The sequence below is a fragment of the Vombatus ursinus genome, unplaced genomic scaffold, assembly GCF_900497805.2.
Source record: "Vombatus ursinus unplaced genomic scaffold, bare-nosed wombat genome assembly UNPS02014811.1, whole genome shotgun sequence".
Lineage (NCBI taxonomy): Eukaryota > Metazoa > Chordata > Mammalia > Diprotodontia > Vombatidae > Vombatus > Vombatus ursinus.
In genome coordinates this window covers 307,661-320,188 of record NW_020954589.1, presented here as the reverse complement: position 1 = coordinate 320,188, position 12,528 = coordinate 307,661, and the positions used below count along the sequence as shown (strand labels likewise).

Below are 12,528 nucleotides of genomic sequence, written 5' to 3'. Positions count from 1 at the left end.
GAAAATAAAGACCTCATTGCCCCTAGACAAATTTTAAGCCTATAAATTATAGACAAGTTGCTGATCCACATCAGTGGGGAAAAGTATCTACATTGGGAGTTGCTACGCTGAAGAAATTATAGTTCTGGACAGTCCTTCCCCTCAAAACCAAGAAAAGTAATGCATCTCTATCCTATCACATCAATCCTCCACTAAGGTCTTACTTAAGGGCTTCATTGTAGCATAGAGAAAACCTTAGATTTTCAAAGGCTATGCCAAGAGAGTTCAAATTCTAGTAGGTAGTTCCTACTAAGTTGGAATGACTTTGCATGTGGGCCAAGAATCGTTATTGTTCAGGTGTGTTCTATTCTTTGTTACCCAGAGGACCATGGCATGCCGATACTGTCCATGGGATTTTCTTGGCAAAGATACTGGAGTGGTTTGCCATTTCCTTCTTCAGGGTCAAGAATACACGTTGTGTTTTTGTCCTTTGAGAACCAGACTGGCTAAATACAGCTAGGTCTTAATTATTGTAAATAATGAATCTCCCTGAAGTGGTCACATGTATTGAAACTGACACTATTCAGTTATAATTATGTAAAATATGGCAATTGGTTCTAGCTCAATGAAAACGTGCAGTACAAACTCAAATGTTGCAAACCACTCCAAGTTATTCACTATTTACACTAACTGAGATATAGCTATGCACAGAGGATCATTACCAGAAACCAGGCAACCACTTATTTCAGCCACAGAAACTGATGAAGACCCCAGGTGGTATAGTGACAGAGTGCTGGGATGGGAGTCAGGAAAGAAGACCTGAGTTCAAATCTGCCTTCAGATATTACTGGCTTTGTGACCCTGAATCAAGTCATTTAACCTCTGGTTGCCCTGGTTTCCTCTTCTGTAAGATGGGAGTAATAATAGCACCTTCCTCCCAATGATGTTGTGAGGATGAAATGAGATAATTGTAAAGTGCTTAGCACATTGCCTGGAACATAGTAAGTGCTATAAAAATGTTAGCTAACATTATTGTTACTGTTATAGTGTGGAGTGGCTCTGGGTCAGCCAGAGGAAGGAGTGAAATCTCAGCTATGAAGCAATGAAGTATTCCATTAACAGGAGGTTCACCATCCATCCCGTCACTCTGGGGAAGGAAATTTTGACTACAAGGACTAGTTGAAGAGATAAGATTAACCCATATGAAACGTTTAGTCCAAAGCAAAGCAAGATATAATTAAATGTTGGATATCATGTAGACTATGGGTGCTATAGGTGCTCAAGGAAGGGAGAGATCAACTATAACTGAAGTATGAACATTTTAAAAAGCATTTATTAAGGACTTCTTAAGCACTGAGGATACAAAAACAAAGTGAGATAACCCTTGCCTTCTAGAAGTTTACATTCTAGTAGAATACGTATAGGAATGGTGACCAATGAAAGGAGCGTCTAGGAAGTCAGAACATGTGAGCTGATTGTATTATCATATATCCATAGTCAGTTGACACACTCTTTCCAAGAACAATGATAGTGTGGAAGGAAGGCCAGAGGAAGAGGTGGGAAGTATAAGAATTTGACAAGATTGGAGGTGGACAGAGGAGATGGATAGCTAGATGGGATCTAAAGCTTGGTGGTCTGGTGGTTTGGGACTGGCTGATATAGTGGCCTAGTTGATTTTGAGCTAATTTGCCCACCAATCAAAACAACTCAGCCTAGAGCAGGAGTTCCAAGTAGATAACCTGAGGTGTGTGTGGGGGTCTGGGGGAGTGTAATTTTTCTGGAGGTACAGTCTAGTAGTCCTATTTCAGATAAGGAGAAGTAGGACAGTGGCAGAAGATGGCAAGATAGCTAAGGTGGATAGCTGGATGAGATCAGCTGGATGAGTACACATCGAGATGGTACTGGACCAGGAATCAGGAAGATGTGAGCTCAAATCCAGCCTCAAACACTTACTAGCTGTGTGACCCTGGACAAGTCATGTAACCTCTCTTAGCCTCCTCATCTGCACAAATGGAGAAGATGATGGCAACTTCATCAGAGGATTGTTGTAAGGATCAAGTGAAATAATAAATGTAGGGTGCTTTGTAAGCCTTAAAGTGCCACATGAATATCATCATCATCATCACCATCTCAGGATACATGAAGAAGGTGGACTTGACCTGGATCCTGAAGGGTGGATGGGATTTGAATGAGAGAGGACAGTCATCAGATCATGGGATTTTATACTGAAGAGACGTTAGAGAACATAGGATTTATAGCAGGAAGGATCTTAGAGATCATTTAGTCCAGCCTCTGCATTTTCACAGAGGAGAAAATGGACACCTAGAGAGGTATCAAATAGTAGAGCTAGTCATCTAATTCATTTCTAGTGGTCTTTCCATGATAAATGGGAATGACACAAACAAGGAATGAAGACAGTTATATGTATGCTTTGGGGCTAGTGAGGAGGACAACCTGTCAGAAGAGCACGTGTACCAGAGAAGCATAGCAAACAAGACTGAATAGGGAAGTTGGGACCAGATGGTGGAGGGTTATAAGAAATTGGCAGAGAATTTGATGCAGCACGCAATAGGGAGCCCCCCCCCCCCCCCCCCCGGGCTCCTATTAGAGATCAACATGATGAAAGCCCCCATCAGGAGTTTTCATTAGGCAATTCCACTGCTCATTAGCAGCTCCTGATGGGAGAGGAGGGTGAAACCTTAAGGTAAGTACTGTTTGTTTTCCACTTGTCTGTGCTGTGCCTTTCCCGCATTAGTTCCCTAATGGAGAAGTCTTATCGTTAGTTGGGTTCTATTCACTTGTCCCTGCTGGCTGGCTGACTTGTTAATTGAAGCAAGCAGAGATTTGATTTGGAAACCAGTCTCCTACCAACTGACTGTGAGTGGTTAATTATGCTGGTGTTATCACTACTGTGGTGACAGGCCAGCCAGGGCTCTTTCTTCAGCAGCATCAGGGCTCTGGTAGGTCAGATCTGTGGTAAGTTTAGCCCAATCTTATTAAGTAAATTGGTATGGTTTTTAAAGGTACAAATGGGGGATAGAGGATCACTGCATCATTGGGCAACAGGTGGTAGAGGGTGAAGACAGCTGGAGATCATTTAATCTATTCCCCAGTTTGGGATCAGGACTTCACCTGAAACATTGATCAATTAATTAACAAGGATTTATTAATTAACAAGGAGGAACACTCCCATGTGCCAGGCATTGTGCTATTTACTGGGGATATAGAGAACAATGAAACAGTATCTTCCCTCAAGGAGCCTACAACATATCCCAGAGTAATAAAACGGTCCCTTTTCTTAAAATTCTCCCAAGATTGAGACTTTCCTCAGCAATCCAGTTTCTCAAAATTCTTAGAGTGAGGGAGATCTTTCCATCTAACCCAAATCTCCTTTCTGGCTTCCCATGCCTATTTTTACACATTGGGCTTGGATCTTATTAGCTTCCCATTTCCTGCTTCCAGCTCCCCAACATTATTCCCTGCTATTCTCCAATATACAATCCTCTCTGTTGTAGTCAGGATGGTCTCCTCATTGAAGACACTATGCCCACTCTCATCTTTGGTGTTCATCATCTTCATAATCGAGCCCCACACACCTACTTTTCCCAGACTTTTTACATAATACCCATCCACTCCTACCACCACAAAGTCTTTGATCCAGAGATACTGGCTTCCTTCCTGTTCCTCTAACAAGATATAGGCTGCCAGCATTTTCACTGTCTAACCCACATGCCTGGAATGCTCTCCCTCCTCATCTCTCCCTCCTGGATTTCTTCAAGTCCCAGCTAAAATCTCACTTTCTATAGGAAACCTTTCCCAATCCTTCTTAATTCTAGTACTTTCCCTCTATTAATTATTTCCTATTTATTCCATATTCTTATTAGTTTGCATGTTATCTTCCCCATTAGATTGTGAGCTCCTTGAGGGCAGGGACTATCTTTTGCCATTCTTTGTATCCCCAGTAATTAGCACACTGCTTACACACATTTGGTGCCTAATATATGCTTATTGACTGACTATATATATATGCTCAATTGACTGTTGTCTAGTCTTGTCACCTTTCTGAGCCTCAATTTCCTCTGTAAAATGGGAGTAAAAGAAGAAAATGACAATTTTTACAACAGCTACCTTACAGCATTGCTAAGAGGTAAGTACTTAAAAAATGTTTATTGAATTGAATTGAACTGAACTGAAAGAAATTTGGCAACAATTTTCTATTGGTACAATTCTTCTCCAGGGTTACAATCCCAGTGGTTGTCTCTGACTTCAGTCTAGCTATTGCTTCATCTCTACTCTTAGATTCTCAAGTCCTGACCATAGCCTAGTGATCATGAGTCTGCTCCACTATCTTGCCTATATTGGTTCCATGTCTGTGGTAAGAAAATGTATACAAAACACTTTGTGAACTTCAAAGAGCTTTGAAAATGTCAGTTTTTATTACTCAGGTGTCTGTATGATCTCACTGATTCTGGAGTCCCTTCCAATAATGCTGACTGAAATTTCTCCCCAACCTGTGCAACTCTTTTCCATGAACTCCCATAAACTTGCCACCTGTAGTCCTCTCAAAGTTCTAGAGGACTTCCTTGCTTTCTCCTCACACTTTGAGAGTATCGGTGGAGTAGCAGCCTGCCTACTTGTTATCTTTTGCTCTTGCCACATGACCAGCCTATCTTCTTAGAGGCAACTAGGTAGCACAAATGGATAGAATATTGGGCCTGGAATCAAGAAAACCTGGGTTCAAATCCAGCCTCAGAAATTTACTAGCTGTGTGACCCTGCGCAAGTCACTTACCCCCCACCTGCCTCAATTTCCTCAATTGTAAAATAGAGACAATAATATAAGCTATCTCATAGGGATGCTGTGAGGATAAAATGAGATAATATTTATAAAGTGCTTAGCACAGGGCCTAACACATAGTAAATATTTAATAAATGCATAGTTCCTTTCTCTGCCTGTCATACATTTCCTTGATGTCTTTTACTCTCATTTTTCAGAGTTGCTCAGTGGTTTTTTATTGTATTCTGTTCATACCCACCATACACATCTCCATTGCTTCCTGTATTTTCAATTTAATTTAATTCAATTCAATAAATATTTATTTAGGTGCTCATTATGTACCTGGCATTGTGCTAATGGTACAAATAATAAAAATAAAGACAGTCCCTGTCTTCAAGCAGCTTACAATTTAATGGGGAAAGACAACCCACAAAAGGAAGCTGAAAAGGGCAAGTGAATGGGATGAGGACATATTGGAGTGGCAACCAAGCAGAAGAGTTGATGGAAAATAGAGTTATCTGGAAAGTTCAGATCTGAGCCCTCTATAAAGGAAGGCTCTGGGAGGAGTTTATTGATTCATCCTCCAGCCCTCTAATCAGAGAGGAGAGAAAACTGAGGAAGTTGAAAAGGTGTTGAGTATCAAAACACTGAGTCAATCTGCATGGTGATGAGATTTCAGGGGATCAGCTTATCTTGGGTGAGACATGATGTTCTGTAGAATGGAAACCAAGCAGAACTATTAATGGAAAATGGAGAATTACCTGTATGATACTCATCTTTAATTTAGTGGAGGTAGTTGTATTTCCAAGTCTCATTCTCATATTAGCAACACTAGTAGAATGCTAATATTGAAAAGAGGGCCATTTGCTTTCTTGGGAAGCTTAAGGTCAGTAAGAAGGGTTTGCAATTTCCCCAAAGCAATCTATCTTACTTTCCTTGTCCTATATTGCCTATCCCAAATATCCATACTGATGGATAAGTTTTATAGAGTGTCCCTCCAAATACATGTTGAAATGGGGCAATAGACATTCTTTAAAAGCTAGGGTTGTTCCTGTGCAGATGGATAGGCTAAACTCCTTTGAGTGATTACAGCTCATTTCTAGGAGGTTCTACAATTTTCTGGGGCTTGATACAATCAGTACAGTGTCGTACAGAAACAAGAGAATCTGGAAGACTTTACCATCCGCAGGAAATCCCTTTCTGATATGTACTTTGTGCTCCATCATGATAGTGGTGAATACATTGTCATCATCATCATCATCATCATCATCATCATCATCAAGAGCTGGCCTTAGAGCTAGGAAGGTCTTTGTCCAAGTCCTGCCTTTGACATGTACTGGCTGTGTGACCCTGGGCAAGTCACCTAACTTTTCATTATTCTAGGCCAGGCTCTAAGACTATAAGTTTCAGAGAAGGTTCCAATCTGTACCAGTAGTCAGAGTTTTATTCATCTGGAAGTTCCCTGTACTAGTGATATAACAGATCCAGCCTCTATTCCCATCACAATCATTCTTATTACAGTCCCTCCAAGTTAGACTAGCTGCTCCAGTGAAGTCTATTCCAGTGGTCTTAAATTTTACCATGAGGCTAATCCCTTAGTCTTTCCCTGTGTTCAGATTTTTCAGTCCTGATCCACGTACCTGATCAAGCCTTAGCCCAAGTACTGGGTTTAGTAGGCCTCAAGATGTACTCACTTGACCAGTTCTCCAGGTAAGTCCTATGTTCCTTACTTTTTTCAAAGACAGAACATACCCAACCTCATCCCCCTTTGGAGTGATGTTTCTGTACTAACTCTCTTTGTCTCCTCCTGGCTCTGAACCTGACTTTATGTACTTCAAAACCATGCTTCAGCAGCTATCTCAACCTGGAACTTCCTTCAAAGCCTAGGGCCTCCTCACTCTGGAACTTCTAACCACCTTTGCAGCCTTCTCACCCTGAAATTTCCCTGCCAAGCTAGCTCTTTTCTCACATTGGTGTGTTCCTCCTAGGGCCTCCATTTTGTGACAGAGCAAAGGCCAAACAAGTTTTATTCCCTTCCTAACTCTGCTTACTGACTTTCTAGACTTCAAAACCAACCCTCTGCCTGGTTATTTTCTCCCCCCACCCCTTCTCTTATGTGTGTTGTCTTCCCCGTTAGAATATAAGCTCCAGAAGACAAGGACTGTCTTTCTTTTTGCTTATGTTTGTATACCCAGTGCTGAGCACAGTGCCCAGCACATAGACTTAATAAGTTATTGTTGCCTGTCTGCCTATCACTTGCCATGTCTTCTCAGTAAATAATAGGCTAATCAATAATGAGTGGAACACACTGGATTGGGGCCCATAAGAACTAGAAATGGTTCTCTGGGGACCCAATCTTCCATTGTGAGTGGGAGCTGGGGACATGAGCCCACAAGAGGGTGCTACACTTTCTGCTCATCTAACTCCTAATCTTGCTTTAAGGCCCAGGGCCACTACTATCTCTACCAATCACTTGGCACGTAGCTTATATTACCCACTCTTTTTGTATATCTTTTGATGGACACTGTCTTATCTTCTCTTTAGTTTCTTGGTCCTTTCAGGTCAAGGATGGTATGTTCTATCTCTTTGGCCTCTGATGCTTAACACAAATAAGGCTTTTTTCATAAGATCATGAGAGATTGTCTTCTTCAACTCCCTCATTTTACAGAGGAGGAAACTGAGGCTTAGAGGAAGTAACACCTGATGTTACACAGGTAATAAATGGGGATTCAAATCCAAGTCCTCTGATTCCAAATCCAGTACTCTTTAAAAAAATAAAAATTAAAAGACAACCTAATTGCCTCTTCTTTATTCTCCTCCATCTCTTCCTTCTCCCCTGAGAATAATTGAAAAGGCTAAAAAGTAGAGCCAAAAAGTCATTCTTGAACATCCAGGTTTTCTGACTCTAATCCAGGATTGTTTCCTTCACACCTCACTGTGTCTTTATACATAGTATTTCAATAAATGTTTATTGCTTGCTTCTGCTGATTGAATGATTAAAAACTGACCATGAGATCCAAAAGCATTTTTAAAATGTTTATTTTCATTGATGTCTTTTGTATTTGCAATAAAATAATTTCCAAAAACATCTCTCCCTTCCTCATCTATGTAACAAGCCATACCTTGTTTAAAAGAAAATTAAAAAGAGAAAAAAAAGCAGTTCAACAAAACTAATAACACTTCAACCAAGTCTGACAGTATATACAATATTCTATACCTATAGTACTCCACCTTTGCAATGAAGAGAGAGCCAAATGCTTTTTTAAAGGGGGGGCTCAGAGGTAGGGCTCAGACACAGAGAGTTGTTCTTTTCACAGGAAAGTAGTTTTGAAAAGTGACTCTGAGGCTGGGACTCCAGCTTGGAGGAGGTTGAATTGGTCAGTCAGGCGGATGGAAGATTAGCAAGGCATGGGATGGGGGAGGGACCTCTCTGGTGTCACAAAGGCCTTGTTGCTGACAGCATAATAGCTCCCTGGCTGTCCTGGGCATTTAAATGACTAACAGCAAGAAAATGACAGGGCATAAGCAGTAGTCAAGTCCTCTGGGCAGGGATCTTGCTGGGAAGTCACGGAGAGAGAGGCAGAGTCTTATTTCCCACCAGAGTGGAGGCTGAAGCCATTAGGATGAAGGATGGGCCTGTACCAGCCATGAGATCCCAATGTGTTGGCAAGCCTCAGGATAGTAGATCGTGGCAGAAATGAAAGTGTGAAAGCTAGAGCTGCTAGGGAGGGTAGCACTATAGTAGATTAGGACACTAGACCAGAAATATATTGCATTCTGTGCAGGTGTATATATTTATAGCTGAATAGCCCTTTTCCCAAGGACATCCAAGGGTAAGCATCCTCTTCCTTCCTCTCTCCCCACCCCCACCTCCTTTATCTTTATATACAATACTGCATCCCCTGGATGGATTGAATCCATATAATTCATATTAGTTTCTAAACTTTCATAAAATCTCCCCTATGAAGACCCTTTTATGGAAAATTTTGGGTTTACAGTCTGTCCTCTGGGCTTTGTCTCTGAACACTTGTTACGCAAAGTCACAGGGAGAAATTTTCTCTGAATGATCAAAGGTACTGTTTTGGTGTGGGGAAGAGGGGTCTAGATATGAGGCATGAGTGGGAATGGATAGTCACAGACTGAGTGGCTAAGTAGCAGAAGTGGGACAGCTTGGAAGGGAAAGTTGAAGAGCAAACACTAAGGACACCCTGTTGGGAATAGGGCTTCAAACAATACGCCTGGCCCAGAGATAGCTGGAGGAAATCCAACAGAGACAGAGTAAACAGGCTGCTACATACCAAAGTGGGGGATAAGAGAGGCTGTGGGTGAACAATGGAGTTTTAAGATAAGCAAAAAGACAGCATTAAAGAATCAGGGCCTCAGTTTTTATATCTGTAAAATGAGGGGGATGAACTAGATGACTTCTAAGGTCAGTTCCAGTTCTAAAAGTATTTATTATCCTGTTCTGAGTCTGAGTTCAATTTCTGACTCTGCAACTTACTATGGGTGTAACTTTGGAAAAAAGTCACTTCCCCTCTGTGGACTTCAGGTTTCCTCAGGTATAAAATGACAGGGTTGGACTATGTGATCTCTGAGGTATCTCCTAGCTCTGAATCAGATGCTCTTTAGTATAACAGTTGACATCATGGGTATGTGGACGTAGGGAAAATCATGGAATAAAGGAGGGGGCCCCTGGTGAGGCAGTTCCAAATTTTCCAGTGTCATGTCATCTCATGTGAGCTGGTCAAGGAAGGCTGGCCAAGGAGGCTCCCCTCATGATGTTTAGCCTGCCTGGGCTCTTATTTATCTTACTGGCTTAACTGATTTTTAGGTCTAGGGGTATATAATTTATGGTATTCATTTAACATGTTGTGGGGAACTCGGGTTTCTCTAGCTCAAGGATTCTTAACCTTCCTTCTGTCATGGACTCCTCTGGCAGTTGGGTAAAGTCTAGAGACTCTTTCTCAGAATAATGTTTTTAATTTTAATTTTCATTTCATTTCATTTTTAACATTCATTTAAAAATTTTTTGATTCCAAATTCTCTTCTTCCCACCCCTTCCCCACCCATTTTTTTTTAAATTCAAGAACCTCAGGTTAAGAACCCCTGGTTTAGAGGATACGATTTTAGTACATGATAGTAATAACTAACCTTTATATAGCACTCACTATGCTCCAAGCACTGTGCTAAGTGTTTTAACAATTATCTCATTTGATCCTCACAACTACAGTTAAAGGTAGGTGCTATTATTATCCCCATTTTACAGATAAGGAAACTGAGGAAAATAGAAGTTAAATGACTGGCCCAAGATGATAACTAGTATTTGAGGCCACATTTAAACTCAGGTCTTCCTGACTTCAGGCTCAGAGCTCTATATACTGCACTACCTAGTTCTTGCTTGTGGGAAATCCAAATGGGATGTGTCCTACTATTCCCCTGCTCCTCAAGTCATACTTAAAGAAGGATAATATCTCCTTTTTTGTTTTGTTTTGTTTTTTTTTTTTTTTGCTGGGCAATGGGGTTAAGTGACTTGCCTCCTAGCTCTTTAAACAGATCAAAATCTCTTCCTAAATCTCTATCCATGTGAGAGAAATGATTATTTCTCTCTTGTTATTAATAACTAATTATTGAAACAGAACTAAGTGTTTCCCCCTTTTCTATCCAGAAATTGACCAGTATAGGGAATCTTTCTCAAAGATTTACCCAGGCCAAGATTTAATCAGACAGTAAAAGAAATTCTAAATTTGGGCTAATAAGAGGATTCCTGCTCATTGTTTACTCAGACAGGTCTGGGAAAAATGTGGGTTCTCCCTTTTGTCAGAACTTTTTTTGGTACACAAGCAAGAAGAAAGATTTGGCTTTTCTTTCCCACACGTCCCAAGGCTAAGCTCAAAATGATGCTGCCAAACTTGTAACGAGAGAGAGAGAAAGAGGGAGTCTATTTGGCTCTTTCCAGAGACTAATATCTTTATGGCAATGCTCTCTAAGCAGCAGCCTGGGAGGCAAGGAGTTACATAAGAAAGGTACAGACACTGCAGATAATGACTATTGGGACTTTTTAGCCTTACCTGTGTGCAGCATCATTAGCAACAACAAAAGATAACCAGAGAAAGAAATGTATCCTATTACACTCATGGAATATATTATCTAGAAAAACGTCTTGGAATGATAATGTCTTAAGTAACTTCTCTTTCCCTTCAGTTTCCTTTGCTGTAAATTAAAGAAGTATATTAAATAGGCTTCTAGTTTTATGATTATTTAAAGTATAAGGCAGGAGGAGGGAAAAACAACTGAGGAATTCATTCCTCAACCTCTAATCCTCTCTGGCTGGGGCACTTTCCATATGGAGCTAAGTATGTATCCTGGCCCATCTGAAAGTCCTATGACTGGGCCATTTTCAATGACACACGTGCTGGTCATTTGTTGAAAGGCATGAGCAACCAGAGGTTCTTAGTTAATCCTTTGATCCCTTTGATGGTGGTGGTGGTGGGCAAAGGGAAGGAGGGTGTCAAAGACAGTTAGCCACTGAGGAATAAGAGCTGCCAACTTAAAAGAAAGAACTTCTGCTCCCTCCCTCCTCCCTTTTTGTCTCTCTGTCTCCTGTCTCTTTCTCTCTCTGCCCCTCTCCCTCTATCTGTGTGTGTCTTTCTGTCTCTCTGTCTGTCTCTCTCTGTCTTCTTTGGAGCGCAATGGATCTCTTTGAGTCTTGAGAGAAGTGGCGAAAAGTTTCTCTCCCCACTTTAGTTCCCTCTATCCCCTATAGCAGCAGCTGCTGATACATGGCAACTAGAAACATGTGTTTGTCTAAATGGGTCAAAGGATGGGTTCCTTGGGTTCTTTGATGACTTCTACTTTCTGTTTCTTTTCCTGAGAATAGGTGACCAAAAAGTACCCCTGAGATGGATATTTCCAGCCTTAGTTGGCTACCTGGTGAGCTCAAAAAGGCCAGAGTCATTGAGAGGTCTGGGTACTGGCTGCAAAACCTTTGTGCATCTGCACCTCTTTTCAGAGGAGAATGAACACAAGCTATGTTCTGGATTTCCGGAAGTTATGGACCTTGAGTCAATTGCTCAAGTACTACAGAAGAACCAAGATGAAGATAAAATTTCTGTTCAGTTAATCCTGCAGAGTATTTCTTGTTTAATTATCAACTTTTTTGTCTGTTTCAGGACCCCTTTATACTCTTAAAACTTATCGAAGATGCTCTCCTTCCTACCCCAAATAAAGAGGTTTTGTTTATGTGAGTTTTAACCAGGGGTGTGTTGGAGACACTTTCTACTGGCTTATAAGAGCCAGTGGAGTAGAGGGCTGTGGTCAACTTTATTTAGGTGTGCATTTTAGCTCTCAAACATTTCGTCTAGCCTATAAAGTGTGTGTATATATACATATACATATATACATACACACATGCATACATACATATACACACATACATGTATACACATATATATATGTATGCATATGTATATGTATAAACCAGGATGGATGGATAATGAAGTACACCTGGGGATGACTAGATGAGGGGGTTTTGTGAGTTTTTAGTCACATCAGTGAGGGAAGTTCAACCCCAAGGAAGAATTCCAGAGTTAAGTGGATCACCTACACCACCCCTGCCACCCTAACTTCCCACTCCACAGGGAGAAAGACATGATCTCCAGTAATCTTGTCTCCAGAGTCTTGTTTCAGTTGAGGAAAGGACATAACATCAGGGCAGATGCGAAGGCTTTCCAGGTAGATGAATGTGAGCAGTGTCCTACAGCAGTAGCTGTTGCC

The 12,528-nt window shown here is 41.1% G+C and overlaps 1 pseudogene; it reads left to right on the top strand.

Moving 5' to 3' along the window:
• LOC114053525 overlaps positions 1–12,528 on the top strand; it is a 65,631-nt pseudogene that overhangs the window by 45,645 nt on the left and 7,458 nt on the right.